At 39.3% G+C, this 14,356-nt stretch overlaps 1 pseudogene; it reads left to right on the top strand.

Annotated features, from left to right (window-relative positions):
- LOC111094191 overlaps positions 1-13,993 on the top strand; it is a 37,655-nt pseudogene extending 23,662 nt beyond the window's left edge.
- Positions 13,994-14,356: the final 363 nt, after the last annotated feature.

Raw genomic sequence — 14,356 nt, 5'->3', positions numbered from 1 at the left:
CACCACAAATAAAACAAATGTCACAGTAAACTGAGTCAAATGAAATTTTTGGTTTCCCAGTGCATAGAAAAATTATGTTTACACTATAATGTAATCTATTAAGTGTGCCAATGACATTATGCCAAAATAAACAATGCATATACCTTACTTTTAAAAGACTTTAGGGGACCTCTGGGTAGCTCAGTGGTTTAGTGCCTGCCTTCGGCACAGGGAGTGATCCTGGAGTCCTGGGATCAAGTCCCACATCAGGCTCCAAAACATGGAGCCTGCTTCTCCCTCTGCCTGTGTCTCTGCCTCTCTTTCCCTCTGTGTCTCTCATGAATAAATAAAATCATTTTTAAAAATAAAACATTTTATTGCTAAAAAAATGTTTAGCATCATCTGAGTGTTCAGTGAGTCATAATCACTGGACACAGGTCACCATAACAAATACAACAATAATGAAAAAGCTTGAATTACGATGAGAATTTCCAAAATGTGATACAGAGATACAAAGTGAGCAAAAGCAGTTGGAAAAAGCACTGATAGACTTGCTCAACAGAGTTACCACAAAACGTCAATTTGTAAAAAAAAAAAAAAGGAAAGAAAAAAGAAAGAAAGAAAGAAAGAAAGAAAGAAAGAAAGAAAGAAAGAAAGAAAGAAAGATCTACAAAGCACAATAAAGTGGACTGCAATGACACATCATGTGCCTGTAATTAGAAAGATAGTAACACATGTTAGCAGGGGAGTCAAGAAGCGGAACCCCTCCTACATTGCTGGTGGAATGTAAGACGGTGCTGCCATCTTGGAAAGCAGTTTTATAGTTCTTCAAAAAATTAAGCACAGAGTCGCCATATGACCTGGCAATTCTACCCCTAGACACAGGCCCAAGAAAACTGAAAATGTATGTTTACGCAAAAAGGCATACATGAATATTTAAAACAGTATTACCTGCTCTAGCAAAAAAGGTACAAACAGCTCAAATATCTATCAACTGGGGAAGGAAGAAACAAAATGTAGTGCCTATTCATACAACGAAATACTATTTGACAATAAAAAGAATTACTTGACAAGCGACAGCATGGATGATCCTTAAAAATACCGTGCTAAGTGACAGAAGCCAGGCACAACAGACTACATTCTGTGTGAGTCTGCTGATCTGAAATACCCAAAATAGATATAATCCATAGGGACAGAAAGTAGATTAGTGCTTGCCTGGGGCTGGGCGAAGTGGGGAATGGATAGTGAATGCTAACAGCGTGTAGTGTCTTTTTGAGGTGATGGAATGTTCTGGAATTAGATAGTAATTGTATTCATTTGCTGAGGCTGCCAAAACATAGTACCACAGACTGACGGGCTTAAACGACTGAAATATATTTTTTCTCCAGAGTTTGGAGGCCGGAACTCTGAGGTCAAGGTGTCAGCATGTTGGTTTCTTCTGAGGTCCTTCTCCTTGGTGTGTAGATGGTCATCCTCTCCACGCGTCTTCGCCTGTCATTCCTCTGTCCCCATCTGGGTCCTGATCTCCTCCTCCTGTAAGGACAGCTGGTCACATTGAATCAAGGCCAGCCAACCATCTCATTTTATTGTAATCATGTCTTAAAGGCCCTGTCTCACAATCTGAGGTACCGAGGGTGACGATTTCAACATAGGAATTTGGGGGGCACACAAGTCAGCTCATAACAAAAGTGATGGTTCACAACTTTGTGAATATAGTAAAATCACTGAATTATAGCCTTCAAGTTGGTGGATTTTCTGCCACGTGAGTCATATCTCAATGAAGCTGTTATAAGAAAGAAGTAACAAAGTGTGTGATTGAACAATAACATCACCACTGATGGTGATACTGACTGCCTTGCCTGTCTACCCATGTCAGGCCCAGACAAGAAACAGCATGCTTCTTGCTACAAAAAACCTAAGTTGTGGGACACATGGGTGGCTCAGCAGTTGAGCATCTGCCTTTGGCTCAGGGCGTGATCCCGTAGTCCTGGGATCGAATCCCACATCGGGCTCCCCACAGGGAGCCTGCTTCTCCCTCTGCTTGTGTCTTTGCCTCTCTCTGTGTGTCTCTCATGAATAAATAAATAAAGTCTTAAAAAAAAAACCTAAATTGTTATTGTCATATTCCAAGTCGCTCTTACATGCGTGTTTATGCTAGAGGTGAAAAGCTCCGCATCTGCCTTATTCAGTTACTCACTGCCCTCCTGGGATGGCAGAGGTCACCGCCCTCAGCTAACAGGCAGACCTGGGAGGAGTGCTCATCAAGCCGTTTGTGCACATCATGGCACCCCATCCCTGTACTGACCCTCGCAGTGGACGTCATTCTCCTTCTTTTCTCCAGGAGCTGTGGGAGCACTGACCAGTTCTCCTAAGGCCGCAACCTGGAAGCAGTGCATGTGGGGTTCAGACTCATATCTTCTGGAGCTGGAACCATTACTTGAATCCTAGGCTATAGTTTCATAAGAACCAACATGATGGTCTTTTCTTTCTTTAATCTTTTTTTTTTTTCTTTATCTTTCCTCCCTAGTCCCATTGTTTGTCTCTATCCTGGTCTTAATGTGGAGCCTTTTAATTTACTCCTGGTAGGACATATCCACATATGAGCCTATGTGACCCCTGGTAGGACACATCCTCATATGAGCCTATGTGACCCCTGGTAGGGACACATCCACATATGAGCCTATGTGACCCCTGGTAGGGACACATCCACATATGAGCCTATGTAACCCCTGGTAGGACGCATCCACATATGAGCCCATGTGCGCCCTGCTGGGATGCATCCACATATGAGACTATGTGACCCCTGGTAGGACACATCCTCATATGAGCCTATGTGACCCCTGGTAGGGACACATCCACATATGAGCCTATGTGACCCCTGGTAGGGACACATCCACATATGAGCCTATGTAACCCCTGGTAGGACGCATCCACATATGAGCCTATGTGCGCCCTGCTGGGATGCATCCACATATGAGACTATGTGACCCCTGGTAGGACATATACACATATTAACATATGTGATTCCTGGCAGGACACATATTAACACAAACTTGTTTATATATTTATATGTATATAACATACACAAGTATATGAACTTGCATATTGACATATACACATTTACATATTTACTTGTATGTAGCATATACACATTTATATCTCAACATATGTACATTTACATATTCGTATGTATATAGCATATGCACATATAGATACTAACATACACACTTTACTATTTAAATCTATATAACATATACACATTTACACATCAATGTATACACATTTACATATTTATATGTATACAACTTACATATAAGCAAATTTTTTAAAGGATTATATTAATCTACAAGGCTTCTTTTGTTCCTCAATATTTTTTCTTTAAGTTTTCATTTAGATTCCAGTTATTTAACATACAGGGCAGGTAATATTAGTTTCAGGTGTATAGTATAGTGATTCAACACTTCTGTACAACACCCAGTGCTCATCACAAGGTCACTACTTAAGGCCCATCCCCTACCTAACCCTCCCACCTCCCCTCTCATAGCCATCCGTGTGTTCTCTAGAGTTAAGAGTCTATTTCTTGGTTTGCCTCTCTATTTCTTTCCCCTTTGCCTTGTTTGTTTTGTTTCTTATTCCATATATGAGTGAAATCATATGACATTTGTCTTTCTCTCACTTATTTCACTTAGCACAATACATTCCAGCTCCATTCATGTGGCTATGAATGCAAAGATTTCATTCTTTTTTGTGATGGAGTAATATTCCATTATATATATATATATATGTGTGTGTGTGTGTGTGTGTATACATGGAATATATGTGGAATATGGATATACACACATACATATTCCATATATATATATATATGGAATATAGATAAAACCTCTTTCTTATCCATTCCTCAGTCAATGGACACTTGCGTTGTTTCCATATCTTGGCTATTGTAGATAAAGCTGCTGTAAACATCAGGGTGCACATATTCCTTGGAATTAGTGTTTTTGTATTCTTTGGGTAAATACCCAGTAGTGCCATGACTGGGTTATAGGATGGTTCTACTTTTCACTTTTTGAGGAACCTCCATACTATTCTCCAGAGTGGCTGCACCAGCTTGCATTCCCACCAGCAATACAAGAAGTTTCCTTCTTTCTCCAGATCCTCGCCAACACCTGTTGTTTCTTGTGTTGTTAATTTTATTTTATTTTTTTAAGTATTTTATTTATTTATTCATGAGACACACAGAAAGAGAGGAGCAGAGACACAGGCAGAGGGAGAGGGAGAAGCAGGCTCCATGCAGGGAGCCCGATGAGGGACTCGATCCTGGGACTCCAGGATAATGCCCTGAGCCCAAGGCAGACACACCCAACCGCTGAGCCACCCAGGCGTCCCTTGTGTTATTGATTTTAGCCAATCCCACAGGTGTGAGGTGGTATCCCACTGTGGTTTTGATTTGCATTTTCCTGATGATGAGTGACGGTGAGCATCTTTTCATGTGTCTGTTGGCCATCCGTACATCTTCTTTGGAGAAATATCTGTTCATGTCTTCTGCCTATTTTTAAATAGGATTATTTGTTTTTTGGTTGTTGAATTGTATAAGTTCTTTATATATATATTAGATCCTAAACCTTTTTCAGATGTGTTCTTTGCAAATATCTTCTCCCATTTGTAGGTTGCCTTTTAGTTTTGTTGACTGTTTCCTTCATTGTGCAGAAGCTTTTTATTTTGATGTAGTCAAAATAGTTTATTTTTGCTTTTGTTTCCTTTGCCTCAGGAGACATATCTTGAAAGAAGTTGCTAGGGCCAGTGTCAAAGAAGTTAAAGCCTGTGTTCTTTTCCAGGATTTTTATGGTTGCAAGTCTCACATTTAGGTCTTTATAACCATTTTGAGTTTGTTTTTTGTGTATAGTGTAAGAAAGTGCCCCAGGTTCATCCTTCTGCATGTAGTTGTTGACTTTCCCCAACACCATTTGTTGAAGAGATTGTCTTTTTTCCATTAGATATTCTTTCCTGCTTTGTCAAAGATTAGTTGTCCATAGAGTAGTGAGTCCATTTCTGGGTTTTTTATTTTGCTCCATTGGTCTGTGTGTCTGTTTCTATGCCAGTACCACACTGTCTTGATCACTACAGTTTTATAATGTAACTTGAAGTCAGGAATTGTGAGGCCTCCAGTTTCACTTTTCTTTTTCAAGATTGCTTTAGCTAATTGGGGTCATTTGTGGTCCCATACAAATTTTAGGATTGTCTGTGTTAGCTCTGTGAGAAATGCTGTTGGTATTTTGGTAGGGATGGCATTAAATGTGTAGATTGCCTTGGGTACTATAGACATTTTAACAATATTTGTTCTTCCAATCCATGAGCATGGAATGTCTTTCCATTTCTATGTGTCATCTTCAATTCCTTTCATCAATCTTTTATAGTTTTTAGAGTACAGTTCTTTCACCTCATTGGCTAGTTTATTCCTAGGCATCTTATTATTTTTGGTGCAATTGTACACAGGATTATTTTCATAATTTCTCTGTGTTGCTTCATTATTATTGTATAAAAATGCAACAGATCTCTGTTCATTGATTTTGTATCCTGTGCCTTTACTGAATTCATCTCTCAGTCCCAGCAGTGTTTTGGTGGTCTTCCAGGTTTTCTATAGATAGTATCATGTCATTTGCAAACAGTGAACGTTGTACTTCTTCCTTGCCAATTTGGGTGCCTTTTATTTTTTCTGATGTCTGATTGCTGTGGTTAGGACTCCCAGTATTATCTTGAATAAAAGTGGTGAGAGTGGACATTCCTGTTGTTCCTGACCTTAGAGAAAAGGCTATCAGTTTTTCACCATAGAGTATGATGTTCACTCTGGGTTTGTCATATATGGCCTTATTATGTTGAGATATGTTCCTTCTAAACCTATTTTCTTGAGGGTTTTTATCGTGAATTGATGTTGTAGTTTGTCAAATGCTTTTTCCACATTTATTGAAATGATCATATGGTTTCTATCCTTTCTTTTATTAAAGTGATGTATCACATTGATTGATTTGTGAATATTGAAATACCCTTGCAACCCAGGAACAAATGATCATACCAAATGATTCTTTTAATATATTGTTGGATTTTTGTTTGCTGGTAATTTGTTGAAGATTTTTGTATCTATCTATGTTCATCAGAATATTGGCCTGTAGTTCTCTTTTTTAGTGGTTTCTTTATCTGGTTTTTGGTATGAGGGTAATGCTGACCTCATAGAATGAATCTGGAAATTTTCCTTTCTCTTGTATTTTTTTGGAATAGTTTGAGAAGAATGAGTATTAAATCTTCTTGAAATGTTTAGTAGAATTCACTTGTGAAACCATCTTGTCCTGGACTTCTGCTTGTTGGGAGATTTTTGATTACTGATTCAATTTCTTTGCTTCTTATAGGTATGTTCAAATTTTCTATTTCTTCGTGTTTCAATTTTGGTTGTTTATATGTTTTTAGAAATGTGTTCATTTCTTCTAGGTTGTCCAGTTTATTGGCACATAGTTTTTGATAATATTTTCTTATAAACATTTGTATTTCTGTGGTTTGGTTGTTATTTCCCTTCTCTCATTCACAATTTTATTTATTTGGGTCCTTTCTCTTTTCTTTTTGATAAACCTGGGATGTTTATCAATTTTATTAATTTTTTCAAGGAATAAGCTCCTGATTTCATTGATCTGTTTCATAGTTTTTTTTTTGTTTTTTTTTACTTTCTATGCCATTTATTTATACTCTAATCTTTATTATTACCTTTGTTCTGCTGGCTCTAAGCTTCATTTTTTGTTCCTTTTTCTAGTTTCTTTAGGTGTAAGGTTAGGTTGTCTATTTGAAGTTGTTCTTGCTTCTTGAAGTAGGACACATAGCTATATACTTTCTTATTAGAACTCCTTTTGCTTCATCCTAAAAGTTTTGACCATTGTATTTTCATTTTCATTTGTTTCTATGTATATTTTTTAAAATTTTTATGTGGGGTTGACCCATTCACTGTTTAGTAGCATGTTTTTTAACTCCCATATATTTTCAGTCTTTCCAGATTTTCCTTGTGATTGATTTCTAGTTTCACAGCATTGTGGTCAGAAAAGATACATGGTATGACCACAGTCTTCTTGAATTCATGAAGCCTCTTTGTGGCCTCATATGTGATCTATTCTGGAGCATGTTCCACGTGCACTTGAAAAGAATGTAAATTCTGCTGTTATAGGATGGAATGTTTGAATGTATCTGTTAAGTCCATCTGGCCCAGTGTGTCATTCAATGCCATTGTTTCTTTGTCGATTTTCTGTTTAGATGATCTGTCCATTGATGTAATTGGGCTGTTAAAGTCACTTACTATTATTGTATTACGATTGATTTGATCCTTTATGTTTATTATTAATTATTTTATGTATTTGGGTGCTCTCGTGTTGGGTGCATAAATATTTACAATTGTTATAACTTCTTATTGGATTGACCTCTTTATTATTATATGCCTTTCTTTGTCTCTTATTATAGCCTTTTTTTTTTTTTAAGATTTTAATTGATTTTAATGGGAGTTCTTTGTGTCTCCTGGATCTGCATGTCTGTTTCCTTCCTTAGATTAGGGAAGTTTTCAGCTATTCTTTCTACAAATAAACTTTATGCCTCCTTTTCTCTCTCTTCTTCTTCCGGGACTCCTATAATATGGATGTTATTCTGTTTAATGGAGTCCCCAAGTTCCCCAAGTCTATTCTCATGTTGCGTGATTCTGCTTTCTCTCTTTTCTTTAGCTTCATTACTTTCTATTACTTTGTCTTCTAGATCATTAATTTGTTCCTCTGCTTTACCCAGCCTGCTGTTCATTGTATCAAGCATGTTTCTAATCTCATTTATTGTACTCTTCACCTCTGACTATTTTTTAACTATGTTATCATAGTGGTAAGGGTTTCACTAATGTCTCTATTCTTTTCTCAAGCCCAGTGAGTAGCCTTGATTGTTGCTTTAAATTCTCTATCAGGCATGTTACTCATATAGGTTTCACTTAAATCTCTGGCCATGGTCTTATCTTGTTCCTTTATTTGGGATAAATTCTTCTGTCTTCTCATTCTGTTGTTTTTCTTGCTACCCTGTCTGCAGTCCTTTGCACCCTCAACATTGCTTTTAAGATTTAAACATATTGACTAATCTTGATCTTTCTAGCTAATGTGGGTATTTTATTGTGTGAATATTATAACATTTTTAATCTTTCCATTCTCATTTGAAGGATGTTACAGTAAATATTTTTGTATGGATCCATTTGGGTATATTTGCAAAAGTTTTTTCAGGAGGAATTACCCAGCTAACCTTAAAATGCAGAAATTATCCTGGATTATCCAGCTGGGCCCAATATAATCATAAGGGTACTTACATGAGGAAGAGTCAAAAGAGTCAGATCCAGAGAAATGGGATCCTTAGAAAGACCATAACAACTATTGCTGGCCTTGAAGATGGAGAAACTGCCCTGAAGCAAGAAACTTAGATGGGCTTTAGAAGTTTGAAAGACAATAACAGGAATACACCTCAGATTTGGCAGAAAGGAACACAGGCCTGCTAACAACTTAACTTTAGCCCAGTGAGACCACTTTTGAACCTCTGACCTTCTGAACTATAAGATAAGAGATTGTATTCTTTTAATCCACTGAATTTTTGGTACGTTGCTAGAGAAGCAGAAGGAAATCAATAGAATAGGTATTCTTTATATCCTTTGAATAATAAACTTCTTTTCTAATACAGAAATATCAAATGTATCTTCTTATCTGCTGCTTGTTTTAAATTTATAAAACCATTTGAATTTCATATTTTCAGCCTTTTAAAATATATCTTTTTCATCTTTTCTACCACAAAGCTGTCAAGAGCCTGTATATTTTTATTCTAATAGATATAATGAATTATTTTGCTTGCAGGTTTTAATCGTTAATTGCTCTTAGGCGCTTAAGGCTGAGTTCTTGCCTCCTTTGTATTGACCTCTCTACCCTCTTCCTATTTATCAGCTCCTTGCTTAAAATTAACTTTATGATAACAATTAATAAGATATAATAATAATGGTAATACTCACTGAGTTAAAATGCATAAAATCCCCACAATTATATATTTTATCCCCCTTCCTCATGGTGGCTTTAATTTGCATTATAGTTTTGTTTTGCTTTGTGCAAGTAATTGGATTTATTTGAGTGTATATTCATTCTATATTTAATCCTGTATTCATTAAATGTGTTAGGGAAACTGTTTTACCAATTTTTTTTAAAAAATGACATTAGATTTTTTTTTTTTTTTTTTTTATGATAGTCACAGAGAGAGAGAGAGAGAGAGGCAGAGACATAGGCAGAGGGAGAAGCAGGCTCCATGCACCGGAGAAGCAGGCTCCATGCACCGGGAGCCCGACGTGGGATTCGATCCTGGGTCTCCAGGATCGCGCCCTGGGCCAAAGGCAGGCGCCAAACCGCTGCGCCACCCAGGGATCCCTAATTTTTTTTTTTTTAATTTATGATAGTCACAGAGAGAGAGAGAGAGAGAGGCAGAGACACAGGCAGAGGGAGAAGCAGGCTCCATGCACTGGGAGCCCGACGTGGGATTTGATCCCGGGTCTCCAGGATCGCACCCTGGGTCAAAGGCAGGCGCCAAACCACTGCGCCACCCAGGGATCCCGACATTAGATTTATAATTCATTTCTTATATGAAAATAAATTCCCAGAGATATAAATATTAAACTTTTAAAAATAAACTTACAAAGTTATAGAGGAAAGCTTTTCTCTATAAGCATGGAGTAGGGGGATGCCAGAGTGGCTCAGAGGTTTAGCACCTGCCTTCAGCCCAGGGCATGATCCTGGAGTCCCAGGATCGAGTCCCACATTGGGATCTCTGAATGGAGCCTGTTTCTCCCTCTGCCTCTGTCTCTGCTTCTCTCTCTGTGTCTCTCATGAATAAATAAATAAAATCTTTTAAAAATAATAGAGTAGGGAAGCTCTTTCTAAGCTGGACATAAGTCTATATACCTTAAATACAATTATACAAACATTTAACTTAAAAGTATGGTAAAGTCATAAGAAAAACGTTTGCCAAAAAAATGCAATGTAATTTTTAGGCAAATAACTAATGATCTCATTTTAAAATTTAATAAGAAAAAGAAAACAAACCAGTAAGGGAAAAGGGCCCTGGCCTTGATCAAGATTTCACAAAAAAAAAAAAAAAATCTATCCAGTTGGATTTTACAGAAAAAGCATGATATTTGCACTCTATCTTATGATTGAAATAACATGGTAGGACAGTGAAGATTTTCAAGTTATAGAAGATAGTATGACTTCTGTTTACCCTTTGCCCTTCTCCACCATAGCCGGAAAGGCAGCAGGGTTCATGGATTCTCAACTGAGAGAGCTCACTTCCTTTTGCTGCTTCATTTTTACTGCAAAGAGGTCTACCACCTGGACCAGCTCAGGCTGCAGAACCTGGCATGGCTTTTTTTTTTTTAATTTTTTTTTTAATTTTTATTTATTTATGATAGTCACACAGAGAGAGAGAGAGAGAGAGGCAGAGACATAGGCAGAGGGAGAAGCAGGTTCCATGCACCGGGAGCCCGATGCGGGATTCGATCCTGGGTCTCCAGGATCGTGCCCTGGGCCAAAGGCAGGCGCCGAACCGCTGCGCCACCCAGGGATCCCTGGCATGGGTTTTAAGAATGCTGAAGATAATGATGTAGCTTCTGTATCATTTTATCTGCACTTTAATTATCAGAAAAAAAAAAAAAAGCAAACAAAAACCAGAAGAGGCATGAAGAACATACACCAGAGACTAATACTTGGGGGTAAATAGATCTAGCTCTCCAGTGCTGTTCTAGCTCCCTGACCCTGTTCTAGCTCCCAAATTCTGACCCTCATAGAAGGAACCTACAGGATCAGGGAGTGTAGATCTTGGTCTTCCTGCCCTTGAAAGAGTAAGGTCCTTGCAGAAGCCACCTTAAAATGGGAAGATCTGCTTATGATAATCATGAATCTTCCTTTTCAAGCCACATTGCATTCCATCCTGTGGTATGAGGCCATCAGCAGGCTTGCCACTGAGCTATGCAAAGCTCATCTTCAGCTGCCTTTTGTGTGTAATCACTGGTTCACAAGGACTGCGCAGGTGGCAGATCCTGCCAGGAAGCAACAGGGGTGAGCAGGGCCAATGGGGCCAGCATGGCTCCTGGCAAAGCCCAAGACAAGCACCTGTCCTTCTAGGAGTGAAAGTATCAAGGGAAAATCCCATACTCCCTTCTCATCTGCATGCAAAAAAATCTCCTGTTCACTCCTCTCTTCTAGATCCAAAGGAGTTTTTTTCTGATTTCCCCCCGAATGGAGGAAGGAAATTAAATTTCATCCCTTACTAGCCCATAGCCGTGTTTTGCTCAGTGTTGGCACCGAATCTTTGCTGATTTAAGTGTGAATTGTTTGAGCACTAGGCCACAGAAGTAAATATTCCAGGACTATTTCATGACTTCACCAGCAGCCACTGATTCTAAATTTTTGGCCTGGATTATAATCTCCTTGTGGACATACCTGCCACTCAACACCTTCCACTTTATTACCTTAGCATGAAAGAAAGAAGAAAGAAAGAAAGAAAGAAAGAAAGAAAGAAAGAAAGAAAGAAAGAAAGAAAGAAAGAAAGAAAGAAACTACTTTAACACAGAAGCTGACTAGAAATGTGAGTTGAATTTAGGATATTCTCTTGATTGCATATGATGGGGCAGGCCCAGTGTGTAATAACTAATGAAGGACTTAAGAAAGGGGAACCTGGGCGGCTCAGTGGTTAAGCATCTACCTTTGGCTCAGGGCATGATCCTGGGGTCCTGGGATCGAGTCCTGCATTGGGATCCCCACAGGAAGCCTGCTTCTCCCTCTGCCTGGGTCTCTGCCTCTCTCTGTGTGTCTCCCATGAATAAATAAATAAAATCTTAAAAAAAAAAAAAAGAACTAAAGAAAGTCATGATTATTTTCTGTAAGCAATTATCAAGACACTATCTTGGCCATTTTTCTAGATCCTCCGTATTAATGGGTATCTGTGGCTTAGAAGCACTAGATTTATAAGAGAGAATACTGAGTATTAACTATGAAATCCTATTGTTTATTCCTAAATCAGTATCCATAAAGCACTGAAATAGTTTTCACATTTTGCTGCCCTTGAATTGACAGTGTTGTTCACAGCTCTGTGAAAACATGGCACTTTTTGACATTTGTAGAAATAGCAATTACCCATAGTAAGAAACAAAAAGGCCCCAGTCAGCCTGTCTTACTTTAGCTGTGTCCAATGACATGATCAAAATTGCTTCAGAAACACAGTTACTCAAGTGAATAACTGTTTAAGAAATAAGCCTGAGGAAGAAAAATCCATCCCTGCTGAACCAAGTGGTAGTTAAACACCAGGCCAGCATCCCTGCAACTAAACAAAGCATATGTTTATCTTAAAACAAGATAAAACAAATACAAATTTTCAGCATTTTGCCTTATTTCTCCAAATTGTCCATTCCTGAGACATAGCGTAAGGTGAATAACGTGGCCATGGAGCTGGGGAAACAAGTATGACATGCTTGGGATTCCCAAGACCTGGTACCGATCCTCGGGGGTAGAGTTGTGTTTTCAATTACTGTAGATGCTTACAGCCCAGAGCTTTTTCACCAAACACTAAAGCTGCTGGTCCAAGTCCCGTGCTGCACTGCTGATTTTCAAGGCAGTTCTGGCCATTTCACAGCCTGCTCTAACCCACTCTCCTCGTCTGCAGGCTGGGTCAAAGGAGTTCCCTCTCATTCCTTCTTCTAATCTTAAAATGGAGTTAAAATACTCCTTAATCTCACAGGTATATTGCTGAAAGCGTATTGTTCAACTTGAATAAATGCAGGGAAGAAAAAGAGATAAAAATCACTGCCACACCAGCGCATTGACAGTTACCATTTTAATTCCCTGGCTGACCTTGCAGTTCTGAAAACAGAGTATAATTAAATATTTTTAAATCTTCAGAGTCCATTATCAATAGTACCTACCCTAGTTTGTTTACCTTCTGTGTTCTGTCTCTCTCTCTCTCAACAAATTGCTATATGGGAGGACTGTGCACGTTTTCATTGCCACTGGCAACTTTCTATAGGTCAGGCATTTCCCCAGGGGACTCTCCATCACATAGGTCAGAACTGGACATCCTGCCCATTTCTCTACAAGAAGAATGAGATCTCTTTTAATGGGAATTTCCCACCGTTGTATCAAGTTACCATCACATGTCATGAGTAGGCTGTGGGTGTGCCAACGTGTTGACACCCCTCATCTTCAGGACCAGAGAGCTAAGACCTCCTACTGCTGCAGCCTTATCTGTTGACCTCAATGCTCTATGTAATCTCTTATTTTTCAGAAGGGATCGGAGACAGGTCGGGAAGGACTGGATTATACTATGCATCATCTCAGATGCACTGTGGTCCTTGTCCAGATACCCCCAGAATGTGATGTGCAGAATGTTTGTGTCCCCGCCTCAAAATTCATATTTTGAAACCTACCCCCCAAGGTGATGGTGTTAGGAGGTGGGGCCTTCAAGAGGGCATAATAGGATTAGGGTCCTTAGGAGGAGACCTTAGAGAGCTCCCTCACTGCTCCTGCCATGTGGGACACAGCAAGAAGTTGCCCTCTGTGAGCCAGCAACCAGCTCCTCTCCAGCCCTGGAATCTGCTGGCACCTTGCTACCAGACTTCTAGCCTCCAGAACTGTGAGAAATAAATGTCTGTTGTTTATAAGCTGTCCAGTCTGTGGCATTCTATTATACTGGCCCCAAATGGGCCGACAAGAAACCAGAGGTTCTGTTCTCCAGCATCTGGCAGCGTTGCTGGCTGAGAACCTTTGCAAGAGCTCCTTCTGTGGCACAAGAGTGTTGCCCACCTGTATGTCCCACTGCAGGTGCAGCTCACATTCAATGCCCGGCTGATATCACCTGGATTGGGGACACTAGCAAAAGGCCCCCCATGGCTTCGGAGCTCTCCATGAACTTTGCCAAGAGCTCTGCTGTACCTGTGTAGCTCACTCCCACTTCCTTCAATCCCAGGAGAGTTCATCACGAGAGTGCTTCCCAGTAAGTACCCGCAGAGACAGCTCTCCACCTCAGGTTCTGTTTGCTGGAGAGTCGAACTTCAGGACTAACCTCTACAAAAATGATACAGTCACTCCCCATGTTGGGTAGATTCTTAAGCCAGATCAGTGTTGTGTTCGCAGAGGAGAATGGGAAATGAGCTGCAGGTTAACAACATCTGTCAATTTTCTGAAAATTAATTGGCTTCATTGCTAATCCCATCACAGGGCCTTATCAAACACATTTCAATCACGATATTAAGGACATTTAGCAGCAAGTCATCAGTGATTACAGGCCTGTGAGAACTAGTATC

This window comes from Canis lupus, chromosome 2, assembly GCF_011100685.1.
Source record: "Canis lupus familiaris isolate Mischka breed German Shepherd chromosome 2, alternate assembly UU_Cfam_GSD_1.0, whole genome shotgun sequence".
NCBI lineage: Eukaryota > Metazoa > Chordata > Mammalia > Carnivora > Canidae > Canis > Canis lupus.
Note: the sequence above shows the minus strand (reverse complement) of the source record. Positions and strands in the feature narration are given on the sequence as shown.